This window comes from Triticum urartu, chromosome 3 (genome assembly GCF_003073215.2).
Source record: "Triticum urartu cultivar G1812 chromosome 3, Tu2.1, whole genome shotgun sequence".
Taxonomy (NCBI): domain Eukaryota; kingdom Viridiplantae; phylum Streptophyta; class Magnoliopsida; order Poales; family Poaceae; genus Triticum; species Triticum urartu.
The window spans coordinates 513033878-513047220 of NC_053024.1; the positions used below are offsets into that span (position 1 = coordinate 513033878).

Here is a 13343-nt window from a genome sequence, read left to right on the forward strand (position 1 = left end):
AGCCAAAGCCCGTTCCGCATTTTATCAGCAACAGGCTCGCAGATACCAAAGCAGAGAAGTACGGGCCAAAACTTATAACATTGGCGAACTAGTTCTACGCCTGCTGGATAAGAAAAAGAACAAGCTCGAGCCCAAATGGGAAGGTCCCTTCATTATCGACCAAGTTCTGACCGGTGGAGCGTACCGACTGCGGGATGCATCGACTAGTCGACTCGAGCCGAACCCATGGAACGCGACCAGGCTCCGAAGATTCTACGCCTAGCACCGGAATCTATGTTAGTCCCCTCCCTTTGTCCATTTTTCACAAATACATTATCTGTCTTGTTTTCCTTTCTTTCTTTCTTTTCTTATTTCTCTAGGCCTTCAAGGGTCACCTTGTGCCTTGTTTGCACATTGCAGATGCACTAGCCACACTCTTCATACCTGGGGGCTTCTTCCACAAAAGCTTAAATTATTTATCCGGGCTTCATGCCCAACACATGTGTTATACTTCCGCATGTACCTTTTTTCACCATTATATGCATCAATATGACTTAAGTTTTGACCAAGCTGGGTTGCCTGGCTCTTGTATTTATGCCCTACATTCCCGTTAATTCGGCTAGGGCATAAGGGGAGCACCTCTACGATTGTTACCGCCGGGTCAGCCGGATGTGTACCTCAGACTGGGTGAAGCCGAAAGCTAACATTCTTAAGTGAACTAGCGGGTCCACCCGCACAAATTGCGCGGCTAGAATGATATATTTAAAATAAATGATATTATTATTATTACTCATGTATACTTGCATTTCGTTATTCGACATTGCAACAAAGTTAATTGTTCTCAATTGAACTCCTCTTTACGTGTTCTCCCGCTTTATATGGTTCTTTGTGAGTTATCGCCAGTATTTTTGTATTGAAGAAATAAGTACCTTCATCTTTTATTTTAGTTTTGTTGCATTTTTATTCTTCATTTTTTGAACTACATGGTTGTAATCCATCAGGGAGTACAAAATATTGTAAGTAATAGTACTTGTTTTGTCCAAGAAAAAGTTATTTCCTCCGAAATATATTCTATAGTTTTTTTACAAAATATATTCTGTAGTTTTTATTACGAAATACAGTATATTTTGTAGCCTTTTTTGAGGAACAATATATTCTATAGCTAATACTATACCCAAAATATATTCGTTTTCACTCCACAGAAGCTACAGTTGCCTATCGCGAAGCCCTAGAAGATGAATTGTGTGCTTGCATGGAGGATTTGTCATTTGCTATCCAGAGGAGTGTCCTACCTATCATGATCGAGATGGATTCCATTGTTGTAGTGAAGCTGATATAGGCTAAGGAGGTGGACATATCCGTTTACGCGTCGCTCATTAAGGAGATCCGTTATCTTATGTCTCTTCATGATTCTTGTATTACTCATATCAATCGTAGTCAAAATAAAGTTAGTGATAGTCTAGCTAAGTTTGCTCGTCTAGAAGGTAGAACCATGACTTGATAGGTTCGGGGCCTTTAGAGGCATTGGAGTTTGCAGTGTTTGATTGTATGGACCTTGTGTACATTATTTCACCCGGAAAAAAACGTGCTACCCATCCCAACACACGTGTACAACCTTTTTTTCCTTACAGAATTTACAATCTCTTTTTTTTTGAATGTTGGCAGTTCAGCTACCAAATTCATTGATCAGTGAGGAGAAAAGCGAGCTACAGGGGAACCCAAGGTGGGTCAACGCCAAGCGGCTGCACTAAGGGGAAAAAGAGACAAGGAAGAAGGAAAGAAAGGAAAAGAAAAAACAAGTGAAAGACTCAGCCTGGGTCGAACGGTATACCCGCTCCTGCCAGATTCCAAAGCTTTAATTCATCTCTCACTCTTTGTACAAACACTTCCTGTCTCATGAACTCCCGTTGAAAGATTCTTCTGTTCCGCTCCCGCCAGAGCTCCCAGGACATCAACTGGATCAAGGATAGCGTTCCTTTCTTCGTCTCTTTTGTTGCTCTGCCGACACAGCTTAGAAGCCAATCTTTAATATTAACCAGTCCGTTCCATGACTCAGGCAGTAGCGCCGGCATACGTGACAGGGTGGCGATCTTCTGCCAGGCATATCGAGCCCAAGGGCATTCGATCAGAAGGTGTGGCACTGTCTCAAGGTTTCGCTCGCAGAGGGGGCAGAAATAGTTATTTTCCCAGCCTCGACGCAGCAAGACGTCCGCTGTCAGGACTTTGCCCAGCATGGCGGTCCATAGGAAGAAACGACATTTTCCGGGTGCCCAGGCCGCCCATATCAGCTTGAAACCTTCCATTGGGATTGCGCCCTCGAACTGCAGCAGGTATGCGGATCTCGCAGAGTACTCATGGGACGGCGTGAAGCGCCAAGAGATGGTATCCGGCTGCCCCTCTAGCAGCACCACCTCGTCAAGCATTGCAGCCAAGTTGGTCAGTTCAGGTAAATGCTCGTCAGAAAGGCCAATGGCGAGGTCCGAGAGCCAAGTATCTGCTCTCATGGCTTCTTGAATAGTGCGATTTTTCTGAGTGGAAATCTTGAAGAGTGATGGCGTGATGACCTTTGGGCACTGTCCACCTAGCCATCGGTCGTGCCAAAAATTCGTTTTCCTGCCATCTCCAAGTGTTATCTCTGTTGCCATTGCAAACAGCGCCCGGTCTTTTCCATCACATGGCAGCGGCGATCGCGACCAAGGTGGAGGTGGGTCTTGCCAAGCGAGCCAGAGCCATCGGAGGCGTAGGGTGGTGCCAAATTTTGCGAGGTGCAGCACTCCAAGGCCGCCAAGGTGCTTTGGCCGGCAGATCTGGTTCCAACTGACCCTGCATTTTCCCCCAGTGTAGGCGCTCTCACCGCTCCAGAGCCATGCACGACAAAGTTGAATCAGTCTCTTCAATGCCCAAGCCGGGAGTTTGTGCACCGTCATCATGTAAATCACCAGCGCGGTGAGACCGGACTTCAGGAGCACCAAACGACCGCTTTTTGCCATAAGGCCGCCTTTCCACGTTGCGGTTTTTTGCCAAATTTGGCCAACATCGGGTCTAGGTCAGCTTTGGAAAGGTTTCTAAGGGATAATGGCATTCCCAGGTAAGTGGCTGGGAAGCTTCTTCGAGGGATGCCGAGCGGCGCTAGGATGTCATCGAGGTTGGTTGAGCCACATCTAATGGCCATGGCTGAGCTCTTGGTGGCATTGACGTGAAGTCCCGAGGCTTGGGCAAAACATGACAGTATGAGCTGTATCATTGTAGCATCACTCTTTTTTGGGTTCATGAACGTTGCCACATCATCGGCATAGAAGGAGCAGCGCATTAGTGGTGTTCGCCCAGGGAGCTTTGTGAGGACACCGCGGGACGTGGCCAGGGTAAATCCCCTTTTCTCTCCTCTGGCAGCTCTGAGAGGGGAATGGGGAAGGGAGCGGCTTCAACAAATCTTGAGGCCTGCCCATGGATCACCAAAGCAAATCTGGGAAGGAGATTCTCTTGGAGTCTAGATCTGACTGAGTGCTCCAGCCGCACGCGGATTCTGCGGCGCCCAGCAGCGAGACCGCATCTCGCCGTTGCTGATCTGCAGAGGAAAAAGCGGTCGCCGGGAGGCCACGGGAGAGTATAAGAGATTGCTCTCCTGTTCGTGGCGCTGGGACCATGAGCTATGTCGTCTGATTGAACGACCAGCTTGTTCCTTGCCGTCCGTGGCAGAGATGGGTAGGGATAAGTATATGAATGTCTTATACTACTCTCCATCCTCCTCCTCCTCTGTCCTAGCAGTATATATGTACTTTATTAGTTGTAAATGTTAAGTAATTCAGAGGTAACATTGAGTTACTTGTCATTGATGTGTATTGCATTTTTTAGGGAATGAAACTTATATTATTTTGTTTTTGATATTCTGTCCAATTTTGATTGTTGTCTATTCAACACATCCGTAGCAATTATATGAAGTTTTCTATATTAAAAGGTAAATCCATTGTATCCATCTACTACGTATGCCAATCTTTGTTATGCTGATTGTCTTCTCTGCACTTGTTAACATGTATATACATGAGAGGTGTCAGAAAATGGTAATCTGCATTAGCATGTAATTGATCTCTTTGCATTTGTAGAGTCAAACACGGAGGAAAGTTGTGGGATCTCTCTGCATTTTTGTGAGAGTTTGGATTTGTTTGGAGAGATTGCATCTCTACATTTTTGTGGGGAGGATTGTGGAGTTTGGCCATGTTTGGTTATTGAGAGATTTTACCCTGTACGTGCCAATTTTTTTTAATTATGGGATGGTTTGATCGCTTGTGGGATGGTCCAGCCTGTTTTTTTAGAGTTGATGTCCAGCTTATTGGGATTCTGAGATTGAGTGTAGAGGTCCGAACTTGTTACGATCTCACGTCCGAGAAATTTACCCTGGTTGCAACATTATGGGTCCAATCTGTTGTGATCTCATGTTACGGGGCCACCTTGTTTATAAAGATCTAACGGTCATACTTTGTTGATTGGAAATAGGCACACATAATTAAAGGCCGGATGTTTCTAATTGTTGTGGGATTTTTTAAGCTAATTATCTTTATTCTGGTGAACCTGTCAACACGTCTGAGAAATTTTACCTTGGGGTAGGGATAAGTATATCAATGTCTTACTACTCTCCCATCCTCATCCTCTCTCCTAGCAGTATATATGTAATTTATTAGTTGATTCACTTAGTTGATATAAATGTTAAGTGATTCAGAGGTAATGCTCAGTTACTTAGTTATTTTGTTAAATTGCAATTTAGATGATAAGCTCGTACATTCTGTTGTTATTCATGTAACTGCGTATCATTTATAGGATATAAATTATAGAGTAATTTTACTTGTCATTGATGTGTATTACATTTTTTAGGGAATGAGATGTATATTTTTTATTTGATATTTTGTTCAGTTTTGATTATTGTCTCTTGAACACATCCGTAGCAATTATATGAAGTTTTGTATATTAAAAGGTAAATCCATTGTATCCATCTACTATGTATAAGCCAATCTTTGTTATGCTGATTGTCTTTTATGCGCCTGTTAACATGTATATACATGATAGCGGTGTCAAAAAATGGTAATCTGCATTAGAATTGATTGATCTCTTTCCATTTGTAGGGAGTCAAACGCGAAGGCAAGTTGTGGGCTTCCTAGTTGCTACTGCTTTAGGCTTCCACCTATGTAATGTGTGCTACAACTTTGCATCATTCCTACATCCCTCCACATCGGCTTATTCTTCATAGGTATGTTTCCCCTGTCTAGTTGGATAAAAATATGTTATTTTATTTGTTGTTACCATATTAGCAAGTTATATTACTGATATGTGTACTAAACCAAAGCAAGACGGGTTACATTTGTTAGATGAAATTTAGTTCATGTGTCTTGATTGATGTGCAAAGAATCGCACCTATTATAGGCGATGCCCATAGTACTGGAGCTTTTCTCATGGCCGTCTTCAACTCAAAGTATGTAGGAAAAAGAGTGCATACCAAGAACATGAAACTCACAAAAGTGCATATCTGATAGCCCTAATTGTATCGACTGATTTGAAGTATTATTTCACTATCTCAATAACGTAAATGGTTTGCCTTACTTTCAACATATTTATTATGTACCCTCTAGCGCTTCTTCAGATTTTCCATCCGATGAGTTCAACAACTTTTCCATATCATAGTGCAGAGTAAATATAATTCTCCCTTCGATCCATATTAATTGTCGCTGACTTAGTACAACTTTGTACAGTGACAATTAAAATGGATCATAGGGAGTAGGAAATTTCATATTCAAGTCAGTAGAATATGCTTACTGGGCTGTTATAATTTCTGTATATAACCGCAACCATTGCAGTAAATATACTTGTCAGTCTCCTTTGTATTTAGTTTGCGACAATCACCACATGACCATTGGATATTTTCTAGTAACAGATCTATTATAGCTATGGTCGTTAAAGTGAAATCCTAAAAGTTTTACCCAAAAGCTCAAAGTTAGGAATCTAAAGAAGTTGAGAGACGTAAATAATTAAAATATGGCTCCATTATAACTGATATGACTCAAAAATAAACATGCGTCATGATTCATTAGTTGATAAATAAGAGTGAAAGATAGTGTTCCATACCTGTCAAGAAGTTTTTGAGTTTTGGCTCTATCTAGATTTGTATATATTATTGTGGCACTGGTTAACTTTACGACCCTATGAAATCAATGACAAATCTATTAGATTTTTGTTTCTTTGTAAATAACAGAGGATCTTATAACATAATTGGACTTACTTTTGGACTTAATTACTTTGCAGTTAGAAATATTAACAGACAAAAATACAATTTGCATGTTTGTTTAAAATAGTAGAACAATCTGTAATTAAATATGATGATTAAAGTTTTTTGTCTATCAAAGTCATAAGGAGGCTCATGAGTTGGTCGGTTGTATGGTTGATAGAATCCCATATTCTCACTACTCTCACTTGAATGTTCTAGTTTGTGTTTTTGTTGCTCAATAAGCTTCTTGCACGCCATAGTGTTTTGATAGCAAAAGGATTCGAAAATTGTTAGTTGGTTATGTATGAAGCTTTTATCCCAATATAAGTGAACTAATTAATATTTACAAACCTTCTTGATTCAGATGAGAGGTTGTTGGTACCTCAGCAGGTCGGTCTTGACTTCATTGGGCATCGAGTTGCACGATGATGTCGATGTTCGTACGACATCGTGTCGCAAAATCACATGCTTCAATTTGTAGCACCCTGACTATGCTTAACGGCTTGGATAATTCCAGTGGAATGGCTATAGGATTACCTCCTCCTCCTCGTCGCCTCGGCCACCGCCACTTCTTTGGAGCTTGCATCCACGCCCATCATGTGTTAGCTGTTCGAGGCCCTCTGTCATATTCGTATATGTGATGTAGGTCATTCTCTCTCCCTCGGCAAGCCTAGCTTTCTTTGCTATTGTTGGTCTCCGGCGGTGAGACTTCGTCCTTGATCAGGTCATCTTCCCAAGGATTTAAGGAAAGCCTCTATATCATAGACTATTAATTGAGATGATTAGGTTCCTGTGATAGGAGCCAAAGTGATTGTTCCTCCACCGCCTACATTTAATCTGATCGAGCGATCAGTGAGATTAAAAAAGTACTTCCTTATAATGACGTGACCTGGTTCTGTGCCCGCCTATTTTTCTTCCTTCAATGAGGTTATCTGGTTCTGTACATGCCTACTTTTTTCTTTTGCAAACGGAATTATTGTATCGTTCCTGCATACATGGTTTGGCGTACGGGTCCGTTAGTCCGTTCGGACCTTAACTTTAGTACTGGTTGCCTTATATACGCATATAAACGTGACAACCCAATATGTTGGTACAAACATATTAAATATGAGTTACGTAAAAACTTTTAATCTAAGCCGTTATTATTCTCATCAAACGGTGCAAATAATATTAGCATATGTGGACAAACGTAATAGCTTGTTTGCCTTTTGTTTTAATTATATAATAGATAGATATTCGGTCGGTGAACAAAAGATGACTCTTATTTTTCATATCTGCCCTCAGATGTTTTTCCTGCGTTTCCCATCGCAGTTCGGACATGTACTTTAGGGCATGCTTGCCCAGGGAAAGGAACCCTTAACGAAACTATTCTCTCTGGAAGATGTTTCTTACTACCCATGTAATATAACATAACTAGTTGGGCACTTGTCTGATAAAGCATTAATGACCCCTACGCCTAGTCTCTACGCATACCTCGGTCCTTATATAACTGAACGGGTATTCAGATACACTCCGGACTATTGGGCCCGAAGGCTGAAGCGAAAAGGTCCGCAACGACAAATGATCTACAATCCGGCTAGAAGGCATTATACATGTCACTTCAATTACATAGTCATGCAGACTGACTAAATTCTTCTTCTATACCACCCAACAGGCGGTCTAGCTTACAATCCTGTTGGGAATACTTTGCGGCTAATTCTACTTGCCCATAAACTAAGCTAACGGGAATCTCTTTTCTGCCGAGCCCCACAGGTCTGACCTCGGCCATGTGATTTGGGTCTGTTTTGGTATACCGCGTCTTCACCATGGCCCAGGCTTCTCTGGCACCCTGCCGGCAGGCTGATATCTTCCATAATCGGAATCGTCGCCGCGCTCCTTTGAGCTTCTCCGCAAGCTCTGCAACACCCTCTGGCAGGGAGACGGACGGCCACAAGGCCTGGGCAACACCCTGCATCACCTGCCGAACTTGTTCGTGCAGTTGTGACAGCACAGATAGAAGATCACCCGCAGACCTGGGCATTTCCTCCGCGGGACGACCCGTCACCATACCTACAGACGTAACATTGTTAGTCGGCTTCCTCGCCGAATACCTTTAAAGGATTCGTTCAAGCACTTACTAAAAATGCCGCATCGAAGTCTCTTATTCTCATTCTCGGAGTCTGCAAGCTGGCCCCGAACGTCTTTTAGTTCCATGTTCAACCTTATATTGGCGTCTTGGAGATTGTTTTTCTCCCGCCTAACCTCAGTCAGCACGCGTTTGCCAGCTTCTAGCTGCCGCATAACATGCTGGTCCCCTGTATTTTCTCCGGATTCATCTACAAAATCTATTGTTAGATCTGCAGCCACGTCGCGCACTATATGGTAACCATCATTCTTTAAAATATTACCAGCGGGAGGTTTTTTCTGTTCCTGCAATGCGGCAATGGTGGCCCGCAGTTGGGTCTTGCATTCCTCCAGCTCCTAGGACAGCCTAGTATTCTTCTCTGTAAGAATCTGCACAATAAAGATGATCCTTAAATCAGTTCTGCTAACTGTTTCAAGTCTCGGGGTCTACTGATACATACAAATCGTCAGATTCACTCACCCGTACATCCTTTACATACTGATCCGTGGCTCTGGCTAGACCATCTTGAGCGGCACAGAGGTACGCCTCTCCAGAATTAAAGGCATCAAACACCTCTGGTGAGAAACAAGCGTCACGGAGTACGGCCCGGCGGCGCCTATGATTCATGGCGCTTTCAACTTCTGAGTTTGTAGCAGATAACCTATCCACATCCTCTGTAGGGGGATTATCCGGCGCTTGCCCCATATCGGCTTCTGCCTCCGTGTCCGGTCCTGGTGCCCGACTGGTGGAAGCGTGATCGGCGACATCGCCAGACATATTCCGGCGAGCGTTTTTTCTGTTAAAGAAACACGGGCGTCATTATATTTTGAGAAAGACGACAACCACGGAGCGGGGTTTGTTGTACCTTTGCGCCGGTGTCTCCGTCCTAACCGCCTTCCTTTTTGGACTACCTGGCCTCAGCGCCTCCTGTTGGCGCGTTGCTGCAAGGCGTCCCGAATGCCTTCCCTGTAAAAAGGCCATGTGAATATGGTGGGGGAAGTGTCTAAAAGGGGATCCTACTTTTTTGAGTTGGGACTTTTCAGTTTTTCTTACGTGCGATGCAGGGAGCAGTCCGGGATAGTCGACCGTAATGGCCACCATGGCGTCCTCACAGCTTAACTGATAGAACTGCCGGTTTATCAGCTCCACGGAGATAACCGGATCTTCTTCGAGTCCGGAGTCGAGGGCCCGGTCTGGGTCCTCCGGTTGTGGAGAAGGGCTGCAGACCTCCTTTATGGCCTTTCGCAGTTCCTGTCGTAAATTGGCAAAGTGAATACTTACAACGAAAAACGCGGGAAGATGGAAGTAAGGGGATATAGCTTACCTAGCTTGGAGGATTGTACATGGAGAATCCGTCCCGTGGCTTGATGCGGGTGAACTCCTCCTCCTCTCCGTTGAACAGTTCGGACAGCATTTTGGCTAATGCGGCAGCACCGCCCGGACCCTTACGTCCGTAGCGGGTGGCGTCATCCTCCCCGTTGAAACACCATAAGGGATGCCCACGATATTGAAGTGGTTGCACTCCCCGCATTATGCAAATCGACATAACTTCGGTTATTGTCAAACCTGACTGAGCCAGTGCCTTAATCCGGTTCATCAGATAGAGGACTTCTCTGTCGTCTTCCACCTGGGGGCTCCGCGGGCGCCAACTTTGGTGCTTCTTCAGAGGAGCATTGTTGAACTCAGGAAGACCCCACCGAACAGGGTCCGGAAGGGGAACGTCCTCCATATAAAACCATTCTGAAGGCCAGTCTCTGGACGGCTTCTTCGGGGTACCGGACAGATATCCGGTATCGGCGATGCGCCATACTTCGGCTCCGCCCACTTGATAAAGTGATTCCCTCTGTGTGCGAGGGACGAGGCAAAATAGCCTTTTCCACAGCTCGAAGTGAGCCTCGCAGCCCAGGAACAACTCGCAGAGAGCAACATAGCCGACGATGTGTAGGATGGAGGCAGGGGTGAGATTGTGTAGTTGGAGGCCGTAGAACTCCAGGAGCCCGCGGAGGAACGGATGAATTGGAAATTCGAGTCCCCTTAGTAAGTAAGGAACAAGGCAAACCCGTCCCCCCATGGAGGGACAGGGAAAGTTCTCTGCTTGCTCCCTGCCATTGTAGGTGGCGAGCCTGACTCGAATGGGCACCATGTATGCCAGAGGAAGAAATCCTTTGGTCTGCAGTTCGACCAATTGACTATGTGGAACTGAACACCTGTCCCAATCGCCAAGCTTAGGGCTACGGGGGCGGGAGGAGGAGTTGCGGAGGTTGGCCATGCTGGAATGGATCTTTCCGAAACACGCTCTGATGGATTCTCGCTGAGGGGAGGATGGTGTGGATCGGATCTAAGAATCCCAATCCCTTTAATAGACAATTTATTTATCTGGCTATGGGGGTGAATGTAAAAATGCCCTGACGCCTTGTATTTGTTTGAGAAATTGCCCTTATTGGGCGCAGAAGCCAAGAGGATCAACATTTATGGGGCCGGATACTATTTACAAACACTTGGAAATTGGAGAAGAACCCGCCTTGCAATGCCGAAGACAATACTGCACGCCGGACTCGTCGTCATTGAAGCCTGGTTCGGGGGCTACTCAGGGAGTCCTGGATTAGGGGGTCTCCGGACAGCCGGACTATATCCTTTGGCCGGACTGTTGGATTATGAAGATACAAGATTAAAGACTTCATCTCGTGTCCGGATGAGACTCTACTTGGCGTGGAAGGCAAGCTAGGCAATACGGATATGTATATCTCCTCCTTTGTAACTGACCTTGTGTAACCCTAGCCCCTCCGGTGTCTATATAAACCGGAGGGTTTTAGTCCGTAGGACAACATACAATCATACCATAGGCTAGCTTATAGGGTTTAGCCTCTCTGATCTCGTGGTAGATCTACTCTTGTACTACCCATATCATCAATATTAATCAAGCAGGACGTAGGGTTTTACCTCCATCAAGAGGGCCCGAACCTGGGTAAAACATTGTGTCCCCTGCCTCCTGTTACCATCCACCTTAGACGCACAGTTCGGGACCCCCTACCCGAGATCCGCCGGTTTTGACACCGACAGGCACCCACAGTTCACGAGGGTGGGGGCGCGCCCTACCCCCCTGGGCGCGCCCCCTGCCTCATGGGCCCCCTGGTGGTCCTTTGATGCCCATCTTTGGCTATATGGAGTCTTTCGTCAAGGAAAAAATCATAAGCAAGCTCACGGGACGAAACTCCACTGCCACGAGGCGGAACCTAGGCGGAACCAATCTAGGGCTCCGGCGGAGCTGTTCTGCCGGGGAAACTTCCCTCCGGGAGGGGGAAATCATCACCATCGTCATCACCAACGATCCTCTCATCGGGAGGGGGTCAATCTCCATCAACATCTTCACCAGCACCATCTCATCTTGAACCCTAGTTCATCTCTTGTATCCAATATTTGTATCCAAACCTCATATTGGTACGTGTGGGTTGCTAGTAGTGTTGATTACTCCTTGTAGTTGATGCTAGTTGGTTTATTTGGTGGAAGATCATATGTTCAGATCCATTATGCATATTAATACCCCTCTAATTATGAACATGAATATGCTTTGTGAGTAGTTACATTTGTTACTGAGGACATGGGAGAAGTCTTGCTATAAGTTGTCATGTGAATTTGGTATTCGTTCGATATTTTGATGAGATGTATGTTGTCATCCCTCTAGTGGTGTCATGTGAACGTCGACTACATGACACTTCACCATTTTTTGGGCCTAGAGGGAGGCATTGGGAAGTAATAAGTAGATGATGGGTTGCTAGAGTGACAGAAGCTTAAACCCTAGTTTATGCGTTGCTTCGTAAGGGGCTGATTTGGATCCATATGTTTCATGCTATGGTTAGGTTTACCTTAATACTTCTGTTGTAGTTGCGGATGCTTGAAATAGGGGTTAATCATAAGTGGGATACTTGTCCAAGTAAGGGCAGTACCCAAGCACCGGTCCACCCACATATCAAATTATCAAAGTACCGAATGCGAATCATATGAACGTGATGAAAACTAGCTTGACGATAATTCCCATGTGTCCTCGGGAGCGCTTTACTTTATATAAGAGTTTGTCCAGGCTTGTCCTTTGCTACAAAAAGGATTGGGCCATATTGCTGCACCTTATTTACTTTTACTATTTGTTACCCGTTACCAATTACCTTATCACAAAACTACCTGTTACCGATAATTTCAGTGCTTACAGAAAATACCTTGCTGAAAACCGCTTATCATTTCCTTCTGCTCCTCGCTGGGTTCGACACTCTTACTTATCGAAAAGGCTATGATAGATCCCCTACACTTGTGTGTCATCAAGACTCTTTTCTGGCGCCATTGCCGGGGAATGAAGCGCCTTTGGTAGGTGGAATTTGGTAAGGAAAAATTTATATAGTGTGCTGAAATTTACTGTCACTTGTTACTATGGAACATAATCCTTTGAGGGGCTTGTTTGGGGTATCTTCACCCCGACCAGTAGATCAAAGATTTGCTCCTCAACCTACTGAACCTACTGAAAATGTTTACTTTGAAATTCCTTCGGGTGTGATAGAGAAACTGCTAGCTAATCCCTTTACAGGAGATGGAACATTACATCTCGATTTGCACCTAATCTATGTGGATGAAGTTTGTGGATTATTTAAGTTTGCAGGTATGCCCGATGATGTTATAAAGAAGAAGGTATTCCCTTTATCTTTGAAGGGAGATGCATTGACATGGTTTAGGCTATGTGATGATATTGGATCATGGAACTACCAACGATTGAAGTTGGAATTTCATCAGAAGTTTTATCCTATGCATCTTGTTCATCATGATCGTAATTATATATATAATTTTTGGCCTCGCGAAGGAGAAAGCATCGCTCAAGCTTGGGGGAGGCTTAAGTCAATGTTATATTCATGCCCCAATCATGAGCTCTAAAAAGAAATGATTATTCAAAAAAATTATGCTCGGCTTTCTCTCAGTAATCGCTCCATGCTCGATACTTCTTGTACTGGATCTTTTATGATGAAGACT

The 13343-nt window shown here is 44.5% G+C and overlaps 1 long non-coding RNA gene across 1 annotated transcript; it reads left to right on the forward strand.

Moving 5' to 3' along the window:
• The first annotated feature begins 3118 nt into the window (after nucleotides 1–3118).
• Nucleotides 3119–7174, forward strand: LOC125544702. The gene is made up of 3 exons (XR_007299609.1): nucleotides 3119–3681; nucleotides 5094–5218; nucleotides 6594–7174. It is a non-coding gene; the product is annotated as an uncharacterized LOC125544702 (long non-coding RNA).
• The last annotated feature ends 6169 nt before the right edge of the window (nucleotides 7175–13343 follow it).